Source organism: Pleurodeles waltl, chromosome 10 (genome assembly GCF_031143425.1).
Source record: "Pleurodeles waltl isolate 20211129_DDA chromosome 10, aPleWal1.hap1.20221129, whole genome shotgun sequence".
Lineage (NCBI taxonomy): Eukaryota > Metazoa > Chordata > Amphibia > Caudata > Salamandridae > Pleurodeles > Pleurodeles waltl.
In genome coordinates this window covers 260,157,873-260,181,949 of record NC_090449.1, presented here as the reverse complement: position 1 = coordinate 260,181,949, position 24,077 = coordinate 260,157,873, and positions in this window count along the sequence as shown.

The following is a 24,077-nucleotide window of genomic DNA, read 5'->3' as shown; positions in this document are numbered from 1 at the left end:
CAGCAACTGAGAGGGAATCCAGAGGGGGTTTTCCCCTTTATAAATCACGTCATCACCCTCAGGTGGGAGCAACAGTGGTCTAGGGGAATAATTAGCATCCACTGGCTACTCCCCCAAATGTGCTCCCAAATGAGAACCATTTTTATTAAATGCAGTACCAAGGGCCAGATGTAGGAAGCATTTTGCATAGTGCAAACTGCAAAAAATCACAGTTTGTGCCATGCAAAATGCTCATCGCGATGCTCATTCACATTTTGCGAGTCAGTACCGACTCGCGAAATGTGAACGCGACTCGCAAATAGGAAGGGGTGTCCCCTTCCTATTTGCAACTCGCACCACAATGCTAAATTGCTTTGTGACCGCGAACGCGGTCGCAAAGCAATTCTCAGTTACCACCAGTGTAACAGTGTGACCCCTTCCCCTTTGTGAATGCTGCCAAAAATGATTTTTCAGAGCAAGCAGTGGTCCAATGGACCACTGCGTTCTCTGAAAAAATGAAACCAAATGGTTTTGTTATTTTTTTTTGTATTGCAACTCGTTTTCCTTTAAGGAAAACAGGCTGCAATACTACAAAAAAACTGCTTTATTTACAAAGCGTCACAGACATGGAGGTCTGCTGTCTTTAGCAGGCCACCATCCCTGTGAGTGCAGGGACTCGCTATGGGGTCGCAAAATGCGACCCACCTCATTAATATTAATGAGGTGGGTCTTCGCGACCCCATAGCGATTCGCAGACGGTGTCTGAGACACCGTTCTGCATCCGCATTTCCTTACTATTGGACAGGGGCTTGCTCTAGCAATCCCAAGATGCTCTCTTAAGGGGTAGTGTGGTCAAGCAGTCGTAGGCTTATCAGAGGGGAGTGTTAGACATTTACCATAGGACCACAGTCAATAAATGAGACTCAAGAAGGAGATCCAGAACAATTTACAAAAATAGCAAGCATCTTTATATATGTTTAGGCACTAGAATCAACACAATCAGGTAGGTATGTTTTACAATGGAAATTATCATAAGTTTGAAAAGTCGACACAGTGCAATTTTCTGTAGCTGCAATGTTACCCTATGGAAGAGAAAATATATATGGCATACAGGCACTCCACAGCTACTTACAGGACCAATCTTCCAGACTTAAGGTGAGTCTGGGACTGGGTCCTCACTGCGGGTGGCACCAGGGAGGATGGGTACAGTGGTGCAGTTTAGCAGCGGGTGCCCCATTTAGGTCAATGGGGATCGGTTCGGGCAAAAAGATGCTGCAGATGAGGAGTGGGCTCAGTTCTTAAGATGTTTTGGGACATAGGGACACCAGTGGTCCTTTTCTCCTCTGTCGGGAGCATCCGGATTCAGAGGGTTGTTGGACCGTCAGATTTTCCAATTCCATCATCATCGTAGTGGGGGGGGGCTACAGAAACAGGTTGCAGCAGCGGACTGAGGGACTTGTCTGGCTGAACCAAGAAGTGGTCTTAGGTCTCATGAGCCTGGGAGACACAGGGACACCAGTGGTATTCTTATCAGTCTGGGGCATCTGGGTAGAGAGGTGTAGTGGACCAGTGGGTTCCTGTCACTGGAGGTGGTTGAAGGGGGCCTACACAAAGAGGATGCAGGCTGCAGTGTGAAGGTCACAGTGGGGAAACCCACAATGTACTTTGCCTTAGACGCTGGGGACTACGCAGGCACCATTAGACCATTTCAACTTGTGCTTGGGGGCTTGTGTGTAGTGGTGCTGCCTGTGTCAGATTTTGATGGCCCAGAGTCCTTTTCAGTGTTTCTTGGGTGCCTTAAGCAGCTCCACTACTCCACGGGAGTTCCTTTTGCTGGGGTGAAGGCTGGTAGTCTTCTTGGACTTTTGGAGGTTTCAGCAGCTGGAGGACGAGGTGTCTTTCTCGCAATTGTTGAAGTCAGCAGTCAGGCTCGCAGTGTTGGCCCCAAGTCACTCCCTGGTCTTCAGTTCTTGCCTTTTGCATCCCTGGAGTGTCCTTCTTTTTCATGTCAGCATAATCTGATTTTCTGGTGGCAGGGGCGCAACAAAATACAGAAATTAGGGGTGTTTATGGGAGTGTAGGGTAGTAGCCAATGGGCTACTTACCCTGGGGATCACTATGCCCTGTATATGACCACTTCCTGTTGGAAGTAGGAATAACCCTGTCCCAGAGTTCCTAGTTCTGCCATCACCAAGATGGCAGACTGTGAAATTTTGTGTCCCCATCAAGCAACTCACCTTAGGGGTGTAAGTGACCTGAAAGTGGACACACCTTCCTGAATACTCATTTTCCCACCTGTTCAGGTGCCACATGGGCCCTGGGGAAGAGGAGTCAGCATCTCCCTTCTGAGGGGAGCCAAAACTTGCATACGAAGGGCGGTCTGTTTCTTTGAAGCTCCCTGCCTTGGAATGCAGATTTGCAGGTTATCCTGGTGGGAGGGGTGTGTTAACTTCCCTGCCAGGGTAGGCTTTGTTCCTGATGACCAGAAAGCAGAGGCTGTCACCCTTGGGGGTCTGAAACCCATCTGTTGGTAGCTGGCTAGTTGAAAATAGTCAGCCAACAAATGGGTAGATGGTAGGTTTTTCAGGGGGCACCTCGAAGGTGCCCTCTGGGTGCATGTATTAATACATCCATCACTGTGTGTTTATTATTATGAGATGTTGGATACAAACATCCCTATTTTCAGTGAAGCCATCATGTAGTTGAGGAACTCATACTGACCAGTGTCCAGCACATGCACTTAAAAAGGATTCCCCATCCACTCACTGTGTCTAAGAATCAACAAAGGCATAGGAGGGGCCTATCTGCTCTTGCAGATGTGACTGTAATTTAATATAATGCAGCCTGCCTTAGGGCTGTACGACCTGCTGTAGGGGTGACTTACAAATATTGCATGCACTGGTAGGGGACATAGCACACAGGCTGTGTGCCGTGTCGTGGTTTCACTTTCAGCTGCATCAAGACACAAAGCCTGCAATGGCAGTCTACATGTGCTAGGGAAGAAGTCCCTGAGGATGGCACAATACATTCTGGAGCCCCCTGGGGACCCATTTTGGTATCCATGCTCTAGGTACGAGGGGTACCATTTACTAGGGACTTAAAGGGATACCAAAGGTATTGTCAATGGGGAACAACTGCACAGTTTTAAGGAAAGAGATCTGGCACTGGGGACCTGATCAGCAGGACCCAAGTGCACTTTCAGTCAAAATTGCATTAATTACTAAGCAAAATGTGGGGGTGACAATGTCAAAAAGGGGCACTTTCCTACACCATGCCCTTAAAAACAGATGCCAAGGCTATTACTTGACGTCCCATGTTATGGTGAGCCCACTCTCTAAATTTTTCATCCCATATGCACTACTTCCTGGTTCAGTTCAAGATACTTTCTTATCTTTTGCAAGAGCAAGATGTCCTTCCCATCATGCATGTGGCTAACCATCCCCCAGCCTCTCTTTGTATCTTATTATAGACTTTATTGCCACTATTTCCTTCTCTTGTTTCTCTCTAAAGTGGACTTTGGTAGATGTAGGTCAGTGTAAATGTAACTGGCCATGTAATTTACATCGGGAAGTAGATGTGCATAGGCTGAGGCATCTCCCAACAACTCTTTCCCCCAAGCTTCTTTCCAGTGAGTAGATTTGACTGGGAGAAGCGATACTGGCTGCAGTGCAATGAGCTGGAATTATAAGTTGACTCAATTTGTGAGTTTCTCTGAGCCAGGAGAAGCTGTTAAATGGTAGAAATTGCAGCACAATTACTCCCAATGATATGGGGATGTATTGTAGCTCTCTCTTCTGGTTCAGGATTTGTTGCAGCCATTACCTTGTAGGATCCATCTGCAAAGGCACTTGGCTGGTGATCAAGGGTTTTGTGTCAATGTAGGAGACCGTGCTTGGGTATAACACTGAGCAAGGGACCCTGAGACAGCTTGAGTAATGATGGTTCATTTATTGGATAGCTTACAACTGACATTAGATGACCATGGCCAGTGCTGTCATAATATAGAGCATGTGATGATCATGCATGTCATGGTGACTTAAGGGTGGGCCTGGATTATGTTAGGTGTTATTAGACCCTGAGACAGGACTTGGGTAATATTTGAAATTGTAGAAAGACCTTATATTAGGTCATGGGTAATAACCACAGGTGTCTTGACACCCTGGGGCTAGTGTAAGTGATGGTTGCTCTTGCTATAGTTCTCCAAGAAAGAGCTTAGACAGTGGTTGCAGGGCATTGCAGAGATTCATCTTATTCAATACTCAGTACCTTTTTACTAATTACATTTCTCATGTAATAATCAGTGAAACTTCACATAAAAATTCTTCTTCACAACATGCAGTAATCAATATATTTTTTTTATCCAGCGCTACTCTAGTACTGGCACATAAGCAGCACCATGCTGGTATGGAACATTAAAGTGCACATTGTGTTACTGGTAGCATCTATATGGTGATATTTCAGTATATTTTCAGATACATATATGCAGCATTCTGGCTCTTTATACTAGGAACTTTAAAGCGGCCTTCACTAGCCCAGCTACAGTCAAGATATCACCTTCCCTGCTGCTGTGTACACAGGTGTCTTTCTTTTGTCTTGACCAGGATTCACGTTAAGCGTGTTTTCTCCACGGAGCACATTTCTCCATTGTTCATAAATGAAACTTATGATAAGCATATCATTTTATTTTCTTGTCAAAAAATAAAACTAATCTTTTCCATGTTGCTTTTGATTCATTTTCTTGATTAATTCCAAAAATACATTGACACTCATTTTTCAGCCTTACTCCTGAGCTGGAACATAAAAAGAAGCACGCATGCCTAATTTTTTTAAACAAATACCATGTTTATTTTCTTTAGCACCTGACAACAGGCATTCCATCATTTTACCATCTCATAATCTGAAAAAGTGCAAAGCGAATTGCCAGAGATTGAACACCTCGTTCAAGTATGGAATCTCAAGTTAAAACTAAAATGTTATGTGTCCAAGTATTTCCCTCAAATATACAGTGCAGCCACACGTGCCAGGGTAGGGCCTCAAATGCCACATTCTCATTTCAAATTCCCAGTTTGTGGCTCATATACCGATTACCCACTCAAATGCCTCAGTACAGCCTCTACTAACCAGGGACCGTTTCCCATACACAGAATTAAATGCTCAGGCATAAACTTGAATCCAATGGCACAAGACACATATACCCCCGTATACCTTGCTTCAAATGTCAACCCCAGCCTCAAACCACCAGGCACATCTTTAAAGTTATAAAGGCAAATTAAAATTCCCAGTAGTAGCCAAAAAATGGGAACACTTATTTTTTGTGTGCCCTGTTATACCTTGTCTATACAGGTATAGCCCTATTTTCCACAGCTGCCCAATAAATCCAGTGGTAGCCCAATTTAGTCCCAGGATTAGCCCCATGTGTTCAAGTGCGGCACCATATAATCAATGTCGTCTTATATGTCCAGTTATAACCCCTGTGGGTGGACGTATAGTCCCATATACGCAGGCGTCGGTACATATACTCACTTGCTCAATTTAGCCCTGATACTTCAGATGTAGATTGATAGGCTTAAGTATAGTCCCACACATTTAGGAACATTGAAGCTCCTCGTGCCGGGCTCACATCTCCCATTCCTACTGCACGGACCAAGGGAGCAGTAAAGGCAACAAATGAGACACTTGACACAAATCATCTGTCAAATCTATGAGGCAGAAACAGTGTTCCTCATGTACATTTTTGAATTTGCTTTGTTTTTACTGTGTGAATAAACTGGAACTTTACCTTTTCACCTTCCAGATAAATAAGAGAATGTGTGCTAATTATGACAGTTGGGCTAAGTAACTTGTTATTTTCAACAGGCATTGTTACCACCATGGCATAAATATGGGTGTGTTTGTGATTGTGCAAATTAATGGACTGTGTTTGGTTTACAGATAAATATCCACATCCTTTGTGCTTACCTGCTGTGGGAAATTGGATTACTGGTTGAAAAGAGTGAAACCCTACTCAGACAGCAACCACAATATCTGTCAGGGTGAAAGATAAGCAACCCCAAATTCACCTGTGCATAAGCCTCCAGTAGCTTGGTACAAAAGCATTCAGGCTTAACATAGAGCCAACGTGCAAATTATTTCAATCAGTAATAAAGTGAAAACACTGCACATGAAAAATACCACTCCAGTTTAAAACAATAGAGTAGAATGTAATGAATAATTTAAGACCAAACAAAAAAAATCCTATCATAAGTACAGAATATATGCAGTTTTGAAGATTTAAGTAAAAATAGCGCACAAAATCCAAAAGTGCCAAATGTGGGCATCTGGTTGGTTTGGACTGTAACCAAGTCACAAGTTCAGGCTTAATGCGATGGAGTGCGTCTAAATACAGGGACCACGTTAGGTCCGCTGAGCAATAGTATCATAAATACTGGTTGTTGGGTTCCAGGTGGTTGATGAATTCTGTCCCTGAGGCTCTGGTCAGGAAGCCAGACAACTAACCCTTGAAGTCACTCTGATGGACCAGGGTTCAAGATGCAGGTCCAGTCCTTTCACTCAGGGAGCAGGGTGGCAGCCAGCAAGGCAGCAAGACAATGGAGTAGCAGTCCTTCTAGCAAAGCAGCACAGCAGTCCTTCTGAGTCTTCCACAGCTGTAGAGGTGTACTAAAGAGCTGGGTCTGTGGGCCAAATGTTCATATATTTGAAGTACTACTTTGAAGAAGGAGAAGTTTCTCGTGAATTCCCTTTTAATTCCTTGAAGTTTCCAGTTTCACCTGGCCTGGCTTTAGGCTAGCAGAACAAACAGTGGTGACAAGTCCTTTTTGTAAAGTCAGGGCGCAGCCTATTCAGTTCGAAGTGGAGCTGTGCCCAGCTTTGCCTCTCCCATCCTGGCAAAAGGTTTATCTTGTTAGGTCAAAATGGCAGTTTAAAACTACACACACAGTAAGCATTGGCAAACTAGAGACATGTTTGAGGGGCTACTTAAGTAAATGGCACAATAAGTGCTGCAGGCCTACTAGTAGCATTTGATTTACAGGCCCTAGGTACACGTATTACCCCTTTACTAGGGAATTATAAGAACATGAATAGTGCCATTGGGTGTAAGCCAAAGTTACCATGATTTAAAGGCAAGAGCTTGTGCACTTTAGCACAGGATAGCAGTGGTAAAAGGTGTAGAGTCCTAAAAGCCAACAAAAATTGTTTCCAGAAACAGAAGGATGAAGGCAAACAGTTTTGGGATGACCTTCAAAAAAAGGGCCAAGTCCAACACTTGCAAAGACATCCACCTCCTATTTGGTCAACACAAAGGGGGTGATTCTAAGTCCGGCGGGCGGCGCAAAGCAGACACTGAAATACAAAGTGGGGCCCTCTTACGGGGGCCCCTGCAGTGCCCATGCCATTGGCATGGGCACTGCAGGGGCCCCCAGGGGCCCCGCGGCACCCCCTACCGCCATCCTGTTCCTGGCGGGAGACCCGCCAGGAACAGGATGGCGGTAGGGGGTGTCAGAATCCCCATGGCGGCGGAGCGCGCTCCGCCGCCATGGAGGATTCTGTAGGGCAGCGGAAAACCGGCGGGAGACCGTCGGTTTTCCTAGTCTGACCGCGGCCGAACCGCCGCGGTCAGAATGCCCTGCGGGGCACCGCCGGTCTGTCGGCGGTGCTCCCGCCGACCCTGGCCCCGGCGGTCTGAGACCGCCGGGGTCAGAATGACCCCCAAATTCTGCTCCAACTATCATGGATGCACCTCTTTTCAATTGTTAACAGCACGGTGGATGCTGTAGGATAGCACAGATTTATTCCACAAAAATTGAGCAATGATTGCTTTAAATGTTGTTACAAAGCCATGCCCACCCTCTGAAATTTTCTGGCTGAAATATTAAAAGTGCGGGTTTGGCCTAAAAGCTTCAGACACAAATAATAAGTTTGGACATGATTTTATTTTTTGGCAAAAAATTTTTTTTAGAAATATTTCAAAAGCAAAATCTCTTCCTAAGGCACTCCCTCTTGGGATTAAATGTGTATTTACTTTTTTTCTTCAAAGCAGCGGTACATTGTCACCTAGAAGACATTTGGAAATGCTATAATCAAAAAAAAACACCCAAGTCAAGAATTGTGCTAATTGTCTAGGCATTTTGTTAGAAGAGAAGTGCTTTCATGGGTGTCAGTTCACCAAAATGCAGGGGTAGCAGACATGACATCACGCGCCCTTTGACCTCCACTTTCACTCACACACATTTACTTACACATATACACACATTCACACGTACACACACTCTTTCACATAAACACACTCTCACCCACAAACACGCACACAACATACAATTAAAAGCATTTACTTACCTTAGCTGCCATGGAAGGGCATATTCCTAGCTAATTGTACCCCCATTTTTTTACCCTAATAGTGAATGAGATATTATTAGTCACTATTAGGATAATAAATATTACCAGAAAACAAATAGAGTGGAGCCCAAATGACACCCATAATTACGAGCTGCCACTGTGTTCCTGGCACTGAATTTGCTACCCTCGAAGTCAGGGGTCACAAAGGCAGTGGCAAAGGTCGCAAAGGGCAAGCCAGGGGTCACAGATGTGACTCCCGGCGACCCCTAAAGGACGTGATGGTTTGTACAATCTTTAAAAAATGACCAGGTTAGCTGTTCATACTTTTATGTATATTTCTACGCTATCATAGTTCAGTGGGTTAATGCATCTCCTGCAGAGTTTTGTAGTAGCACAGAGGCTGCAGGAATGAACTCTGGTAAGGATGATTCATAATTATGAGATCCACAAAAGGGAATTTCTAAGTTGGGTGATAGTATTTCATGCAGAGGGTTTAAGTTCCCATGTTTATGCATGTGCAGCTCACCTAGACTAGTTTTTTTGCTTTGCATTCTGGAACTTATAGTCATGTTGATCCCATTATCAAATCAGGACTACAAGTGCTGGGCTGCAAAGAAGAAACTGGATGGACTGGATGAGCTACTTATGTTTGGACATGTGAAACTTGAGAGCTCTGCTTCCATGTGTTTCCAGTGCTTTGAATCCACTGGAAGCTCTATATAAAACACTGCCATTCTATGCACATTCTGTTTGAGACTCAAGAAATGTACTCCCACCAAGCAAATACCACAACAACAGGAACATTTCACCAACTGCTTAAAAGTGCAACTAGAAAACCCTACTGCACACTTGCAGACATCACCTTACATCTCAATACCTTCTACATCCTGAACGAACCATATACCCACCGACATGTATCAGGAACTTGCTATCTTTAATCAACATTAATTAATCCTGCCTAAGGATAGGACCAAGACAAGCAGCTGAGCTGGCTCACATCTGACCCTAGTCCTGCGCATACTTCAAAACTATCCTCCTTTAAAATATACTTTTCACCCTTAGAAGGACCCTTGTCAACAACTATTTATCAGACACCTCCCCTTCCAACCGCATTATGTCCTACATCAGACCTCCATGAAGTTTAAGACTCTACGACTAGCAGAGCCCACCAAATAAAGACCAATCTTCAAGAGCTTATGAAAACTGACAGACAGAGTGGATTATACTAGGATCATCGTGTTCCTGGAAGGGTAACCTATTTCTAGACCAACAAACTGGATTTTCTTCAGTGAAACATCTCAATCGGTAACGAACCAAAGTCATATCTCAAAAAGGCTTTTTAATGCAGGCCCCCAATAAGGTTTGAAAATGTGCGCATTATAGGTCAGATACACAGTACAAAGCCCTCTTTTCGGTTGCAAGTGTTGGGATTCACAAAATTATAAGATTTATGATCACAAAGACGGTTTTTAGAATATGCAAAGTCCTTTTTTCGATTGAAAACACCTTTCTGACTTATAAAGGGGTTTTTGCAATCCTTTCCAAATTACAAATAGGAGTTTAAGTTAAACGAAAATATTTCCTCTAATTCTGGGAGGGATATTTCATTGGTTCATGGCTGCAAATTTGGAAGCAAACAACTGATTGGAAAGTAATGATGAGCATATATATTTACTTTCTTGCCACAATATGAAAATGAACCTTTTCATGGTGCTTCTGATTCATTTTCTTGATTAATCACAAGAACCCCCTTGACAATCATCTTGGAACCTTAACACAGAGTTGGAACATAAGAGAGAGCATTCAAGATCTTTATTTTCCTATTAACAAAGGCACATTTATTTTATAAAGTATCTTTTAACAGACATCCTCCCTCTAACAACTCATAATTTCGGAACGAGGGGAAAATGAGGCACAAGAAAAACAAAGGGAGTTGTCAGAGATTGGACAACTTGTTCAAGTAAGGAATCTGTGATTATAACTAAAATAAATCCAATGTCCCCAAGTGTGTCCTTCAATTTGCACTGCAGCTTCAAATACCTTTGTAGAGTATTAAGTGATGAAGTGTAGCCTCAAATACCAAAATACCATTCCAAATTCCCAATTTCAGTCACAAATCGCAGTTATCCACTCACATGTCTTGGTACAGCCTTTGGCTACACAGGGACCACTTCCCATGTCAATGCACAATCATAAATGCCAAGGCATACGCTCACATACCATGGCACAGCTAGCATTTCATGTGCAGCATTAAACACCCAGGTACAGCTTTAAAGCTTCAAAGGCAGCCCTAAATTTCCAATGATAACCATAAATTATCAGACTTATTCATTACATGTCTGTAAAGACCTATCTATCCGCTATAACCTTATTTTTCAGTGCTTCCCAAAACATTCAGTTGTAGCCCAACAGTGGCATGATTAGTCCCTTGTATTCATGGCTCCAAATGATCTGTGCAGTTCAACATTTTCATGCTGGGCATTCTGTGGCTGTCGGACTCTTGATAGGTGTTGGAAAATGGGTTATTGGTAAGGGCAGGTAGGTACCTACACTTAGCAATAGGCCACTAACCTCCACTTAGGTCCAGTTAGGTCTCAGTAAATTAAACCCAGCTCAACCCTTGGTAGCTTGGCAACAAGCGTCAAGGCTTAACTTAGGAGACAGAGTGTAAAGCATTCAAATATCACAATACAGTAATTAAATAAAACACAGGAAACAGTTTAAAAATCCAAAACCAATTTAGAAAAATAGATTATATTTTTATCCTTAAAATGACACCAAAACGAATAAAATCGGATAAAGGGAACCGGAGATATGAATTTTTAAAGAATTATTATTTTTTAGCGCCTAGAAACAAAAAGCGCCAATCGGGTCATCTGGTTGCACCTCGACCGGGGCAAAGTCAAAGTTTCAGGCCGACCGCGATGGAGCCCTGCTCGGCTACAGGCCGCGGGAGGCCTCGGTTAAAATGTTACCTTCACACTTAGGGGGTCATTCTGACCCTGGCGGTAATTACCGCCATGGCGGAGGTCGACGGTAGCACCGCCAACAGGCTGGCGGTGCACCGCTGGGCATTCTGACCGCGGCGGTTCAGCCGCGGCCAGAAACGGAAAGTCGGCGGTGTCCCGCCGACTTTCCGCTGCCCTTGAGAATCCTCCATGGCGGCGGAGCGCGCCATGGGGATTTTGACACCCCCTACCGCCATCCAGTTCCTGGCGGTTCTCCCGCCGGGAACAGGATGGCGGTAGGGGGTGCCGTGGGGCCCCTGGGGGCCCCTGCAGTGCCCATGCCAATGGCATGGGCACTGCAGGGGCCCCCGTAAGAGGGCCCCAAAAAGAATTTCAGTGTCTGCCTAGCAGACACTGAAATTCGCGACGGGTGCAACTGCACCCGTCGCACCTTCCCTCACCGCCGGCTCAATTCTGAGCCGCCGTCCTCGTGGGAAGGGTGTTTCCCGCTGGGCTGGCGGGCGGACTTTCAGCGGTCGCCCGCCAGCCCAGTGGGAAAGCCAGAATGACCGCCGCGGTCTTTTGACCGCGGAGCGGTCTTTCGGCGGGAACCGCGTGGCGGGCGGCGACCGCCGTCCGCCGCGGTCAGAATCACCCCCTTAGTCTTTTTTTCGAAGATTTTCTTCAGCGGGACGAACCTGCCAGTCCAATCCGACCTCCTGGAGCCCTTCTCCGGACACGCGATGCTGGAATCCTCGGTGGAGATTTTTACCTTCGGACTTAGTCGTTTTTTTGAGGTGAAAATCCTTCGACCGGGGTAAACCTGGATCTTGATCCGACGTCCATGGAGCCCTTCTCGGATACGCTGGCTGGGAGGTCCCGTCAACTTTTTACCTTCGAACTTAGTCTCTTTTTCTGAGATTTTTCTTTACCGGGACGAACCAGCAAATCAGGCCGGGTCGCGGTTGAGGCAAGCCAGCTAGAGTTGCCGCGGCGGGTCGGTCCCTCTATGGAGCTTTTTTTCAAAAGTTGTCCAAACTTCTCCACACTTCTGGGGCTTATCCCAGATGTCCTTTTAAGGTTCTTTTGGGGTCCACAGCTCACCCCAAGGGTCCAGAAGTTCTGAGATGGTCCTTGGGGGGGTGCGGACTACAATTCCCAGAATGCACCTGGCGCAAACTCCTTTTTGGCCACTGGACAGTGGTCAGCTGGTCGCTTTCTTCAGGAGTTGGTGCAGGGGACTCTGGATAGCAATTTTTCACCTGTAGCAAACAGTCCCTCCTTGAACCAGTTGAAGCCAGGCAAAGTCCTTCTTGTGGTGAAGCCCAAGTGTGAGGCTGGTGCAGTCCTTCTGAGTGCAGGTTCCAGGTGCAGGCCAGGGGTCCAGCAGGGCAGTCCTTCTTCTCCTTTGGTTCTTCCTTGTTGGAATCTGATGGGGATCTGAGGTGTGGGTGCAGGTCTGCCAGTTCTATCCTTGCTCCAGGGTGAAAAGCAGGGTGGTCCTGGTTCTCCAATCAGGTGCAGGGTCATTCCCCCTGTGATGACCACTTCCTGGGAAGTGTGGCAAAAATCTATCTCAGGAGGCAACATTCTAAAAAAATCCATCATGGCTGAATCTGATTTTTGGAGGTTACACCTGGCTGAGCCCACCCACTGGTGTGGGTGTGGCTAAAAATCATAAACACACCCCTCTCCTGCCCTCTCCTAATCTAATCAAGGGGGCACCTAGTTGTCTGGGGTTGCAGGATGTGGGGGTGTTGCTGGTTGCTCCAAATGTCCTTCTCTGCCTTTGAAGACCAGTTTGGCAGCCCTCCCCCTTCCTGCCTCACCATCTGCTGAGGGAAGATTCCCTCCCACAGGCACATTCCTTTGTGTGAAGCCAGGCCACTTCACACCTCATCAAGGCAGCTTGGCCAAGCTACTAGAGCTGGCCAATCAGAGCACAGCAGCAAAAACAATGCAGGGCTGAAATGGGCAACTTTTTTGGTAAAGTTTAAAACTCTTTACTTGAACAAGTTATATTAAATCCAACAACTGTAAGTTGTGGGATTTATTACAACAATTAATTTGATACCAAATTCTTGGTATGCATCATTTAAGGAGACTTTAAAAATTAAAATAAAGTCTCCCCATTCTAGCCTATGAAGGCCATTTACTACAATGAGGGAAAAACGAATGTGTCTGTTTTTACCTCACCAGGGCTTATAAAACTATTTTTATAAAGTCCCTGCTTATAGTTACATGGCACCCAGCCCTAGGGGCACATAGGGCACATCTTAGGGGTGACTTATATGTAAAAATAAGGCAGTTTGAGACTTTGGAACTACTTTTAATTCCAAAGTCGAATTTGCATATAACTTTAATTGAAAAGCAGCCAGCAAGGTAGGCCTGCCTTTAAAACGACACTGGGCACCTCAGCAGTGCACCTGTGGGTGCACTACCTATGCTGTGGTCCCTAAACCTATATGCCCTACCATATACTAGGGACTTATAGGTAGGTTAACTTAGCCAATTATAATTAGCCTAATTTGCATATCCATTTTACACAGAACACTGGCCCTGGGACTGGTAAGCAGTATCCAGGGCACAGCCAGAAGTCAGTAACCACCAGTACCTGTCCAAAAAGTGTGGGGGTGACCAGGGCAAAAAGGAGGACTTTCCTACACTGCCCCCTCCCCCCAGATGAATGGTGATGGGTACTAGCCTACACCCTGGTAGTCCTCATCAGCTAAGTGGAAAAACCTGGAAAGGCCATCTGCATTGGCATGGGCAGTCCCAGGTCTGTGCTCCACTGTGAAGTCCATCCCCTGTAGGGAAATGGACCACCTTAACAGTTTTGGGTTCTCCCCCCTCATCTACATCAACCATCTGAGAGGTCTGTGGTCAGTTTGTACACGGAAGTGAGTGCCAAACAAGTAAGGCCTCAACTTCTTCAGGGACCAGACCACAGCAAAGGCCTCCCTCTCAATGGCAATCCATCTTTTCTCTCTGGGGAGTAGTCGCCTGCTGATGAAGGCAACTGGTTGATCTTGGCCTTCTTCATTAACTTGTGCTAACACTGCCCCAATCCCTTCCTCTGAAGCATCTGTTTGCACTATAAACTCCTTGCTATAGTCAGGGGCCAGTAACACTGGTGCTGAACACATAGCCTGTTTTAGGGTGTCAAAAGCTTTCTGACACTCTGGGGTCCAAATGACCTCCTTGGGCTGTTTCTTGGAGGTAAGCTCAGTCAGAGGGGCCACTATGGTCCCATAATTCTGAACAAACCTCCGGTAGTACCCAGTCAGGCCAAGAAAGGCCCTGACCTGAGTCTGGGTTTTAGGAGCCTCCCAATCCAGGATAGTCTGGACCTTGGGCTGGAGAGGTTGTACATGGCCTCCACCAACAAGGTGGCCCAGGTACACAACTGAGCTTTGCCCTCTCTGGCACTTTCTTGCCTTGATAGTCAGGCCTGCTTGAAGCAGGGCCTGAAGCACTTCCTTCAGGTGGACCAGGTGGTCCTCCCAGGTGGAACTAAATACAGCTATATCATCCAGATAAGCTGCACTGAAAGATTCCAACCCAGACAGGACTCTATTCACCAACCGTTGGAAGGTGGCAGGAGCATTTTTCAGGCCAAAGGGCATCACCTTGAACTGAAAGTGGCCCTCTGGTGTGGAAAATGCTGACCTCTCCTTAGCTCCTGGACTTAAGGCAATCTGCCAGTATCCTGAGGTTAGATCAAACGTGCTCAGGAATTTGGCAGCCCCTAACCTATCAATGAGCTCATCAGCTCTAGGTATGGGGTGAGCATCAGTCCTAGTGACTGCGTTTAGGCCTCTGTAGTCCACACAAAATCTCAATTCTTTCTTCCCACCTTGGGGATTAGGTTTGGGCACCAGTACCACTGGACTGGACCAAGGACTGTCAGAAGGCTCAATTACCTTGAGCTCCAACATCTTAGCCACTTCAGCTTTGATGTTGGCCTTGACCTGGCCAGACAGCCTGTACAGCTTGTTCTTGACAGGCAAGCTGTCACCAGTGTCAACGTCATGGACACACCAATTGGTGAGTCCAGGGGTCAGGGAGAACAGACTAGCAAACTGTTCCAAAACTTGTTTGCAGTCTTTTTGTTGCTGGTCTGTCAACTTGGGAGAGAGTACCGCTCCCTCCACTGACCCATCTTGTGCATTTGAGGACAGGAGGTCTGGCAGAGGTTCACTCTCCTCCTCCTTCCCTTCATCAGTAACCATCAGCATGGTCATGTCTGCCCTGTCCTGGTGGGGTTTTAGCCTGTTAACATGCAGGATCCTATGAGGATTCCTGGGGGTGCCAAGGTCCACCAAGTAGGTGACCTCACCCTTATTCTCCAGAATTGGATAGGGCCCAGTCCATTTGGCCTGAAGTGCCCTAGGAGCCATGGGCTCCAAAACCCACACCAGCTGTCCTGGGTGATACTCAGGCATGGTAGCCTTCTGATCATGCCAGAGCTTCATGAGCTCCTGACTGGCCTCCAGGTTTCTGCTTGCCTTCTTCATGTACTCAGCCATGCATGACCGCAGGCCAGCACATAATCTAGCACATTCTCCTTGGACTCTCTGAGAAGCTTTTCCCAAGACTCTCTCACCAAGCACAATGGACTTCTTACAGGGTGCCCAAACAGTAACTCAAAGGGGCTGAATCCAACCCCCTTCTGTGGCACCTCTCTGTAGGCAAACAGCAGGCATGGGAGGAGAACATCCCATCTCCTCCTGAGTTTGTCAGACAAACCCATGATCATGCCCTTCAGGGTCTTATTAAATCTTTCCACCAGACCATTGGTCTGTGGATGATAGGGGGTGGTGAACTTATAAGTAACACCACACTCATCCCACATGGCTTTCAGATAGGCTGACATAAAGTGTGTGCCCCTATCTGAGACCACCTCCTTTGGGAACCCCACCCTGGTGAACACACCAAGTAGGGCCCTAGCCACTGTGGGAGCAGTGACTGTCCGGAGGGGTATTGCCTCAGGGAACCTGGTGGCATGGTCTACAACCACCAAAATGTACCTGTTACCTGAGGCAGTTGGTGGGTCTAGGGTACCAACAATGTCAATCCCCACCCGCTCAAAGGGAGTCCCAACCACTGGCAGTGGTATCAAGGGAGCCTTTGGCTTGCCCCCTGTCTTGCCACTGGCTTGGCAGGTGACACAGGAGCTGCAAAACTCCTTGACTCCTTTGATAAAAATGGTAGACCAGCCTGTTCCAGGTCTTGGTCTGTCCCAAATGTCCAGCTTAGGGGATATCATGGCTTAAGGTAAGGAGGAATTCTCTATACTTCTGGGGGACCACTACTCTCCTGGTGGCCCCTGGTTTGAGGGCCCTTGCCTCAGTGTAGAGAACTCCATCCTCCCAGTAAACCTTGTGGGTCCCACTGGTATCCCCTTGTTCTTGCCTGGCAGCAGTCTGCCTCAGGCCCTCAAGAGTGGGACACTCTCTTTGTCCCTAGCACAACTCTTCTCTGGTGGGCCCACCTGCCCCTTGCAGTTCTGCCCATTCAGGCAGAGCTTGCAGGGGAAGTGTCCCTCCCTCAGAGGTCAGATCCTACCCCTCAGGGTTGGATTCCTCCTGACCCTCTGTACTTGTAGGGGCTGGCAAGCCAGACCCAGTGCCCTTTCTCTTCTTCTCGGAGGCTTGGCCCATTGTTCCAGGGTCCAAGTGTCCAGCACTTCCCTGTTGTGCTGCCTGTGACCTGGTCACAGCACACACCCATTCAGGGAGGTTCAGCATCTGTGCATGGACCCTTCTCTCCACCTCTGACCATTCAGATGCTTCAAGATCATTTCCCAGCAGACACTGTACTGGGAGGGCAGGATCTACAGCTACCTTCTTAGGGCCAGTCACACCTCCCCATTCCAGACTCACCATGGCCATGGGATGGAGTTTGGTTCTGCTATCTGCATAAGTCACTTGGTGGAAAACACCAGGTAAGACCTGTTCTGGAGAAACCAGCTTCTCTGTGACCATTGTCACACTGGCTCCTGTATCTCTCAGAGCTTCCACCTCAGTCCCATTGAGTTTAGGCCTCTGCCTATACCTCTCCATGCTGGGAGGTAAGGTGGCCATAGTTGCAATGTCCACCCCACCCACGGTTACTAAGGTGACCTCTGTGTACCCTGATCCCAGCCCTGGGCCAACTTCCACCCCCAACCCTACACTAGCAATCCCCTGGGATTGCCCACCAGTGGGGGGCTTCTTGGAGCAGATAGCATCTCCTCTTTTGTGTCCAGGTTGATGACACTCAAAACACTTGCCGGCCTTAACAAGCTCCTGAAACTTTCCTGCTTTAGCAGGATCATAATTCTTTCCCTGATACCCTTTCCCCTTAGAAGTGGAATGGCTCAGGGCTCCCTCTCCCTGAGGTTTTGGGGACTCTTGTGAGGACTCCTTGGGCTTTTTATCATCTTTCCCTTCGTTCTTCCCCTGAGAAGAACCATGTCCTCCCTTTTTCTGATCACCCCCTGGGGGTTTCTGGTTAACCCTAGTTCTTAACCAGTCATCTGCTGCCTCCACCAGCTCTCTGGGGTTGGTCAGCTTAGAGTCAACTAGATACTGGCAGAGCTTCTCTTGGACACAATTGGTTAGAAGGTGCTACCTCATAATCAAATTGTACAGCCCCTCAAAGGTACTTACCTTGTTGCCCTGTATCCAGCCCTCCAGTGCTTTTACTGAAATGTCCACAAAGTCTACCCACGACTGGGTGCTTGTCTTTTGGGTGTCCCTAAACTTGAGCCTATACTGCTCTGGGGTCAGACCAAACTTTTTAGTCAAGCATCTCTTCATACTGGGGTATGAGTCTGCCTCCTCCCCCCTCAAGGGTAGGAGTCTATCCCTCCCAGAGTTGGGAACCAACTCCCAAAGAAGTGAACCCCAGTACTGAGGCTTGACAATCCTCATCTGGAGGGCCCTCTCAAAGGCCCCCAGCCACTTATCTATATCATCCGCCTCTACATAGGCAGGAACCACCCCTTTGGGTAATCTGGGGCAAAACCCTCCACTCAGGGACACCTCAGCTTCTTTGTCGCTGCCATCATCTCTTTTCTCTTCCATTGCCGACTTTTTCTTTTCTAGGGCCAGCTTCTCTGCCTCCAAAGCTATGAATGCTAGCTGGGCCTCCAGCTCTCTTTCCCTGAGGGACAGGTTCTCTCCTCCTGAAGGGACCCCATTCCCCCAACTAGCTTTGGGTCTGCCCCTAGTGACTGTATGTAATGAGGAGCGGTCTTCCTCATCCTCACTTAGGATCAGATGCCCTCCCTCCCCTGAGTGGTTGGAGCTAGCATCCTCCCCTACTTCTCCCTCCTCTGGAACTTCTTCTGAGTCTACCTCTTGGGCCTCAGCCCATGCTGTCAGGGATTTGATCAGGACATGCTTCCTGAGGTCAGTGGTTGCAGGCAACCCTCTTTCAGTACACAACCCCCCTAAGCTGGACTACTGTCAGTGTGGGTAGGCTAGCCAGATCAAGCTCCATGGTTCCCTGGTTTTGTGTCAACAAAAACTTTTTGCAAAAATTGGAAACAAGAATTTAGAAAAATCACAAAAATTCAATAATTGAAATTAATCCAAATTAAAAATTGAAAACAATTTTTGCACTAGGACAATTTAAAGAACTTTTAATTTGTTTTACTTAAAACTGTAACGTGATACTGAATACAAGTACAGGATCCCACCACTGCTCACCAAAAATGTTGGAAAATGGGTTATTGGTAAGGGCAGGTAGGTACCTACACTTAGTAATAGGCCACTAACCTCCACTTAGGTCCAGTTAGGTCTCAGTAAATTAAACCCAGCTCAACCCTTGATAGCTTGGCAACGAGCGTCAAGGCTTAACTTAGGAGACAGAGTGTAAAGCATTCAAATATCACAAAACAGTAATTAAATAAAACACAGGAAACAGTTTAAAAATCCAAAAGCAATTTATAAAAATAGAGTATATTTTTATCTTTAAAATGACACCAAAACGAATAAAATTAGATTAAGGGAACCGGAGATATGAATTTTTAAAGAATTATTATTTTTTAGCGCCAAGAAACAAAAAGCGCCAATCGGGTCATCTGGTTGCACCTCAACCGGGGCAAAGTCAAAGTTTCAAGCCGACCGCGATGGAGCCCTGCTCGGCTACAGGCCGCGGGAGGACTCGGTTAAAATGTTACCTTCACTCTTAGTCTTTTTTTCGAAGATTTTCTTCAGCGGGACGAACCTGCCAGTCCAATCCGACCTCCTGGAGCCCTTCTCCGGACACGCGATGCTGGAATCCTTGGTGGAGATTTTTACCTTCGGACTTAGTCGTTTTTTTGAGGTGAAAATCCTTCGACCGGGGTAAACCTGGATCTTGATCCGACGTCCATGGAGCCCTTCTCGGATACGCTGGCTGGGAGGTCCCGGTCAACTTTTTACCTTCGGACTTAGGGGGTCATTCTGACCTCGGCAGTAAAAGGCCCTTACCGCCGGTCAGAAGACCGCCATAACACCGCCGCGGCCGCGGTTAACCGCCACGGTCATTCTGACCCACAACGGCCAAACCTCCAAAATTCCGTCCTCCACTGCAGGCCGCCACATCAGCGGGCAGCGATAAACTGGAGATGACCAAACCTCCACCGTCACGCCAACAGAAATACGCCCATGCCATTACGACCCACGAATCCACGCGGCGGTCATTCAACCGCGGTATTCCATTGGCGGTACACACCGCCGCGGTCAGAATACACACACATCACCAAAACCCAGCCACATTGGACAATTTGAAATAAACACACCTGATACACATACACACACCACTCCCACACAATCAACCAACTATAAAACACACACCCACATCACCCACAAACCCCTGCGACCAGAATTACTGAGAGAAGGAGAGAGAGACACAGCAGACAATTCAAAGCAAGACACACTGAGGCACACTACACCATCACACACACCACATAGTAGCACAAAGCACCACTCACCAACATACTTATCATCACATACACCACCCCACACCACACCCACACCACCCCATGGCACCCCAAAGGCACCCACGCTTTTCTGACCAAGAACTCCGGGTCATGGTGGAGGAAATCCTAAGAGTGGAACCCCAGCTCTTCGGCTCGCAGGTGCAGCACACCAGTATAGCTAGGAAGGCGGAGCTATGGCAGCGGATCGTGGACAGGGTCAACGCGGTGGGACAGCATCCCAGGAATAGGGAGGACATACGCAAAAGATGGAACGACCTACGGGGGAAGGTCCGATCGATGGTCTCCCGGCACAACATCGCGGTCCAGAAGACTGGCGGCGGACCCCCACCCACCCCTCCTGAATTCACATCGTGGGAGCAAGACGTCTTGAACATCCTGCATCCTCAGGGCCTCGCAGGAGTATCCGGAGGAATGGACTCTGGTAAGTCCAATCTCAACTACTATATCCCCCCCCACCCCACCAGCATGCCAACCCACACCCCCACCCTCACCCCCAACCCCCCAGCACACATCCTCCCTGACAATGTCTCACCAGCGCAACCCACCCATCCCAACACCAACTCCTGCATGCCAACACAAATCATGGGCACCCATCACCTAAGCATGACCACTGCACTAACCCCCCCCCCCTAACTACCCTCACAACACCTCCCTCAAGGGAATGCCTGCACTGGGGGACAAGGGCACCCATAACACGCACGCTATTGCACACACAGAAACAATAACCAAACTCTCTTACCCCATGCAGGACCCGAACGACAACACACCAGCCAGGAGGGTCCAGAAGTGTCCATCCCACCCCCGGAACAGGCCCACACTGAGGATAGCAGCTCTGTCGACAGTGAACCTGATGACCAGCCCGGACCATCGGGGACCTCTGGGCAGTCGGTTCCCCTCAGGCAGCCACAGGCCACACCAGACCCGACCCCCTCTGCCAACACCAGCACAGCTCCCACCCAGCGGGCCCATGCCTCTGTCTCTAGGACAGCTCAATCAGCGGTGTGTCCGCCACTACAGGGCACCCAGGCTAACCCAACACCCCAACAACAACAGGGACCTGGGGGCAGTGGTAGCGGGCACACCGGCCAGGGGACAGAGGCCGGGGGAAACCAGGCAGCTCGGAGGGCTGCTGTGCGACAGGGGGGGAGGAGAGGCCCAGGGAACCCACTCTCCAAGAGGCCCTCACCACCATCATGGGGGCATACCACCACTCCCAAGAAACGATGGCGACGGTACTGGCCAGGTTCACTGAGATCCAGGCACAGCAGGAAGAACGCTACATGGGGTTCAGGGAGGAGCTGAGAATCATCAGGACCGCAATGGGGACCATCGTCCTGGCCCTCCACAGGATAGAGGACGCGTTGCGGGACCATGGTGCACCACACAGGGCCCCTGTCACTAGGCCGGACCAGGAACAGCCTACCACCTCCGCCGGCGCTAGTGGACAGGAAGTCCCAACACCTCAACAGCCCCCCAGAACCCCACCTCCTGCTGAAGAACAACCACCCCGTAAGAGGAGCCTGAGACCAAAAAAAAAGACAGAGTAGGATGTCAAGACCCCCGCCAGCAGGACATACCCCCTCAAGTCTTCCCACTGTCCCACATTGCCACCCTGTCCAACCATGAACTGCCTATGCTCCATCCTTCCACAGGCAAAAGAACAATGCACCTGTGAGACTGAGAAATGGATCATGCCATGGATATTCCTCCACCCCCACCCATCACCCTTAGACTCACATGTACCGATATCTAGCACTGTAAATAAATCACATTTTGCACACAAATCTGTTTTGAGTCATGCTGTATTATTAACAAATGTATTACATATTACTGTTCAATTTCTGTTCTGTCAATTAGTCATGACAACATACCAATGTCAATACGCTGTATTTCATGGGCGAACCAAGCAGAAGTCAGGTACTGAGTCAGACAGCACTGAGAAGGGAAGGGAAAGGCAAAAATCAATGAAAAACATCTGTGGGGAACTACAGAATGTACAGATGCAGGAGGCTATAAGCAATTGTGAAATGGCGTGGGTGATTCTTACCTGGGTGTTACTGGAAATACTGTTGTATCACTCTGTCCCTATTGTCTGTGTCGTCCTCAGAGTCTTCCTCCTCTTCACTCTCCACAGGCTCCACGGCTTCTACAACACCACCATCTGGACCATCCTCCTGCAGGAAAGGCACCTGGCGTCGCAAAGCCAGGTTGTGGAGCATACAGCACGCCACGATGATATGGCACACCTTCTTTGGTGAGTACATTAGGGATCCACCTGTCATATGCAGGCACCTAAATCTGGCCCTCAGGAGCCCAAAGGTTCGCTCAATCACCCTCCTAGTACGCCCATGGGCCTCATTGTACCGTTCCTCTGCCCTGGTCCTGGGATTCCTCACTGGGGTCAATAGCCACGGCAGGTTGGGGTAACCAGAGTCACCTATTAGCCACACACGCTGTCTCTGTAGCTGTTCCATCACATAGGGAATGCTGCTATTTCGCATCACATACGCGTCATGCACTGACCCAGGGAACTTGGCATTCACATGGGAGATGTACTGGTCAGCCAAACAGACCACCTGGATATTCATTGAATGGTAATTCTTCCTGTTCCTGTACACCTGTTCATCGTCATTTGGGGGGACTAAAGCCACATGGGTTCCATCAATTGCACCAATGATGTTGGGGATATGTCCAAGGGCATAGAAATCAGCTTTCACTGTAGGCAAATCACCCTCCTCTGGGAAAATGATGTAGCTCCACATGAGTTTCATCAGGGCAGACAACACTCTGGACAAGATCTTGGAAAACATAGGCTGAGACATCCCAGATGACATGGCCACTGTTGTCTGGAATGAGCCAGTTGCAAAGAAATGGAGGACTGACAGAACCTGCACCAGAGGGGGAATTCCTGTGGGTTGGCGGATGGGGGACATCAGGGCTGGCTCCAGCTGGGCACACAGTTCATGGATGGAGGCACGGTCAAGTCGGTATCGTAGTATTATATGGCGTTCTTCCATTGTCGACAGGTCCACCAGCGGCCGGTACACGCGAGGATTCCTCCTTCTCATCGCTAGTCCCAGCGGACGGTGCCTAGGAAGGAGAATATGGAGTACAGAGTCAATCCACTCACAGGTACGTACAACACAGCTTGCACAGTACAGGTAAATGTATGGTTTGATATGTTTGTATGTGTGCCATTGCAAGGCCTAGGCCTGTGTGACGCATTAGAAATTAAGCCATGTGGGCCCTTGAAATGGCCGATGCCTGACCTGTGAAGTGGGACAATGGGATGTGAGGTCACTGCGCTGGCGGGGCGCACCGTGGCGGTAGGCGGTCGAAGACCGCTGTGCGAAGACGCATTGGTTAACATTGAAGCCTATGGGTTTCAGGAGCCAATGACGATGTGCGCCGGCGGTCGCGGGACGCACCGCCGCGGTACGCACCGCCGCGGGCGTGACCGCCATTTTCTATCAGCTCAATCATTCGAGACCTGATCATCCACAGGAGAGGACCTATACTGCAAGTGCTGCTGTGAACTCGGTCTGGAAGTGACAATGGCTGCTGCGACTAGGGAAAGGGCCCCCGCCTTCAGTTCAGAAGAGTTGGAGAAGCTCGTGGACGGGGTCCTCCCCCAGTATGCGCAACTGTACGGTCCTCCAGACCAACAGGTGAGTACACTCAGTGCACATTGAATGGGTTATGCCTGTGTGAAGGGGGGGGATGTAAGTTGGTGGGGTGTGGAGGGAATGGGGAGTGCAAGGCACGACAGATGAGAGAATGGGAACCATGACAAGGTTGGGGAGGGGGGGGCATGTACTCCAAACATGCAGATATGTGACGGT